We start from the raw sequence: 4,562 nt of genomic DNA, 5'->3' as shown, positions 1-4,562 counted from the left end.
CGCTCTAACCCCTAGGCTACCTGCCGCCCCAGACATTCTAGATGGTCACAGACATTCTGGATGGTAAAAGGCAGTCAACAGACATTCTGGATGGCCAAAGGACAGTAACAGACATTATGGATGGTAACAGACAGTCACAGACATTCTGGATGGTAACAGACAGTCACAGACATTCTGGATGGTAACAGACAGTCACAGAGATTCTGGATGGTAACAGACAGTCAGACATTCTGGATGGTAACAGACATTATGGATGGCAACAGACAGTCACAGACAGTCACAGACATTTCTGGATGGTAACAGACATTCTGGATGGTAACAGACAGTCACAGACATTCTGGATGGTAACAGACAGTCACAGACATTCTGGATGGTAACAGACATTCTGATGGTAACAGACAGTCACAGACATTCTGGATGGTAACAGACAGTCACAGACATTCTGGATGGTAAAGACAGTCACAGACATTCTGGATGGTAACAGCAGTCACAGACATTCTGGATGGTAACAGACAGCCACAGACATTCTGGATGGTAACAGACAGCCACAGACATTCTGGATGGTAACAGACAGCCACAGACATTCTGGATGGTAACAGACAGTCACAGACATTCTGGATGGTAACAGACAGTCCAGACATTCTGGATGGTAACAGCAGTCACAGACATTCTGGATGGTAACAGACAGTCACAGACATTCTGGATGGCAGCAGACAGTACAGACATTCTGGATGGTAACAGACATTATGGATGGTAACAGACAGTAACAGACATTATGGATGGTAACAGACATCAACAGACATTCTGGATGGTAACAGACAGTCACAGACATTCTGGATGGCAGCAGACAGTAACAGACATTCTGCATGGTAACAGACAGTAACAGAGTAACATACATTCTGTATGGCACTAGACAGTAACAGACATTTTGGCAGAGTAACAACAGACAGAGTCGTCAGGTCAGTTGTTATGGAGTCTGTTTATTGTTGTGTCTGAAACTAGACCAGACAAGGCGTAGTGATAAGTCATATAAAAGGCATTGTGAGCCCAGCTAGTTTAGGATCCTTCCACAGGCACAGGGTGTGTTTGTGTGTGTCAGTACAGTCACTCTGGTCCGGTCTCAGTCTCTAGATCCTCTGATACAGACGACTCGTTGAGCTCAGCAATCAACGAACCGTCTTCGTTTAGAGTGACCAATGGGAGGTCCTTGTTGGGGTTGACCAATGGCGTCTCGTCGGAATCGTGATTGTCTGCAGAGTGTGTTGTTATGGAGATGGAGTTGGTCCTCCCTCTGGACTCATGTCCCAGTCCTGATCTGCAGGCTGAGGTAGACTGGCTAGAAGTTCCTACACACACACACAACACACACACACCACACACAATGCTGTTTAGAAATGATTGTGTGTGTTTGTGCGTGTACAAGTGTGTGTAAGTGAGATTGTGTGTGTGTACCTGTTGTCTGTTCAGGTTGTTGGTCCGTACAGCGGTCAGAAGACTCTTGGTGAAGGTCTCCAACTCATATATCTCTGATTCTGATTCTCTAGTTGGCTCTCCAGATACTGCACCTCCTCAAGCTGAAACACACACACCACACACACACACCCACCACACCACACACACACACACACACACACACACACACACACACAACACACACACACACACAGCATAAAGGCCTATAGACATCAGGGGGTGGGAGGGTGTGAGGGGTGTGTGTGTTCCATTACCTTGAACTCCAGGGATTATGCATGTTATCCATATCAGATCCGACCATCTCAACACCATCATCATCATCAATCACCTCTATCTTCTGTTAGGAAACACAACCTAATTAATCAGTGGCTAATCTGTTAGGAAACACAACCCATTGGACTAGTGTAATAACAGTATATAGTACTAGTGTAATAACAGTATATAGTACTAGTGTAACAGCAGTATATAGTACTAGTGTACAACAGTGTATAGTACAGTGTATACAGTATATAGTACTAGTGTAATAACAGTATTAGTACTAGTGTAATAACAGTATATAGTACGTGTAATAACGTATAGTATGTGTAACAGTATATTGTACTATGTAATAACAGTATATTGTACTAGTGTAATAACAGTGTATAGTACTAGTGTAAAACAGTATATTGTACTAGTGTAATACAGTATATTGTACTAGTGTAATAACAGTATTAGTACTAGTGTAATAACAGTATATAGTACTAGTGTAATAACAGTATATGTTACTAGTGTAATAACAGTATATAGTACTAGTGTAATAACAGTATATAGTACTAGTGTAAATAACAGATATTGTACTAGTGTAATAACAGTATATAGTACTAGTGTAATAACAGTATATAGTACTAGTGTAATAACAGTATATGTACTAGCGTAATAACAGTATATTAGTACTAGTGTAATAACAGTATATAGTACTAGTGTAATAACAGTATATAGTACTAGTGTAATACAGTATATATACTATGTAATAAACAGTATATTAGTACTAGTGTAATAACAGTATATAGTACTGTGTAATAACAGTATATAGTACTAGTGTAATAACAGTATATAGTACTAGTGTAACAACAGTATATTGTACTAGTGTAATAACAGTGTATAGATACTAGTGTAATAACAGTATATAAGTACTAGTTAATAACAGTATATAGTACTAGTGTAATAACAGTATATAGTACTAGTGTAATAACAGTATATAGTACTAGTGTAAATACAGTATATAGTACTTAGTGTAATAACAGTATATGTTACTAGTGTAATAACAGTATATAGTACTATTGTTGTAATAACAGTATATAGTACTAGTGTTTATATAACAGTATATTAGTACCAGTGTAATAACAGTATATATAGTTACTAGCGTAATAACAGTATATAGTACCAGCGTAATAACAGTATATAGTACCAGTGTAATAACAGTATATAGTACCAGTGTAATAAACAGTATATAGTAACTAGTGTATAACAGTATATAGTACTAGTGTAAATAACAGTATATAGTACTAGTGTAATAACAGTATTAGTTTACTAGTGTAATACAGTATAGAGTACTAGTGTAATAACCGTATATAGTACTAGTGGTAACAGATAGTTGTTTGAACTAGTTTTAATAACAGTATATCTGAAAGATACCATTCATGCGCGCGTTAAACTTTGTTATAACAATGTTAACATTATACCGCAGTCAGTAATTAGACATGTGATGGAGTACATTAGTCTGAGATTAAACAATTGAGTCATCTAGTTTTACAAGGTACTAGGTGTTAAATTTGGTAGTGCCCCGATTTTTTAATTTTATACGAAATACCTAGATATTAGTGACCTAGTGCGAATCAACACTTGGGAAAAGCAGGGTACATATTGTAGGAAGATTTTTTTATCATAATGTAAGCTTGATAAATAATCATGTTTTTACTGGCTTAAACTCGTGCTGCGAAATCTCTCCTTCTAGATGGTAACAGAGTCACATACCTTCCCAACAGCACCATCCACAGATGCAGAGGAACAGACATCCTAGATGGTAACAGAGTCACATACCTTCCCAACAGCACCATCCACAGATGCAGAGGAACAGACATCCTGGATGGTAACAGACAGAGTCACAGTCTGCATGGTAACAGACAGTCAACATGTAACGTTCGTCGTTGGGAGAAAGAGAGGAGGACCAAGGTGCAGCGTGGTAAGTATTCATTATCTCTTTTAATGAAAACGAATACTCGAACAAAAACAACAAAACACGAGAACGAAACAGTCCTGAACGGTGAAAATACAAACACAGAACAGAAAATAATCACCCACGAAACACAGGTGGAAAAAGGCTACCTAAGTTTGATTCTCAAATCAGAGACAACTAACGACACCTGCCTCTGAGAACCATACCAGGCCAAACGCAAAACACAACATAGAAAAACGAACACCCAACTCACGCCCTGACTATACTAAAACAAAGACATAACAAAAGAACTAAGGTCAGAACGTGACACAACAGACAGTCTGGAAGGAAACATTCTGAGGGCAACAGACAGTCTGGATGGTAAAAGACAGTCAAGGGAAAGGGGGACACCTAGTCAGTTGTACATCTGAATGCCTTCAACTGAAATGTGTCATCCGCATTTAACCCAGAGAGGTGCGGGGGCTGCCTTAATCGATATCCACGTCTTCGGCACCCGGGGAACAGTGAGTTAACTGCCTTGTTCAGGGGCAGGACGACAGATTTGTACCTTGTCAGCTCGGGGATTCGATCCAGCAACCTTTCGGTTACTGGCCCAACGCTCTAACCCCTAGGCTACCTGCCGCCCCAGACATTCTAGATGGTCACAGACATTCTGGATGGTAAAAGGCAGTCAACAGACATTCTGGATGGCCAAAGGACAGTAACAGACATTATGGATGGTAACAGACAGTCACAGACATTCTGGATGGTAACAGACAGTGTCACAAGAGATTCTGGATTTGGTAACAGACAGTCAGACTTCTGGATGGTCACAGACGCGATTATGGATGGCAAAGACAGTCACAGACAGTCAAGACCTTCTGATGGTAAACAG

General features: G+C 39.8%; 1 long non-coding RNA gene across 1 annotated transcript; it reads right to left on the bottom strand.

Annotated features, from left to right (window-relative positions):
* Nucleotides 1-1,067: 1,067 nt before the first annotated feature.
* LOC112077482 (uncharacterized) lies at nucleotides 1,068-1,808 on the bottom strand. Its single transcript, XR_002895421.2, has 3 exons — nucleotides 1,728-1,808; nucleotides 1,453-1,574; nucleotides 1,068-1,346 (listed from the first exon to the last, which is right to left on the bottom strand). It is a non-coding gene; the product is annotated as an uncharacterized lncRNA (long non-coding RNA).
* Nucleotides 1,809-4,562: the final 2,754 nt, after the last annotated feature.

Source organism: Salvelinus sp. IW2-2015, unplaced genomic scaffold, assembly GCF_002910315.2.
Source record: "Salvelinus sp. IW2-2015 unplaced genomic scaffold, ASM291031v2 Un_scaffold4610, whole genome shotgun sequence".
Taxonomy (NCBI): domain Eukaryota; kingdom Metazoa; phylum Chordata; class Actinopteri; order Salmoniformes; family Salmonidae; genus Salvelinus; species Salvelinus sp. IW2-2015.
Note: the sequence above shows the minus strand (reverse complement) of the source record. Positions and strands in the feature narration are given on the sequence as shown.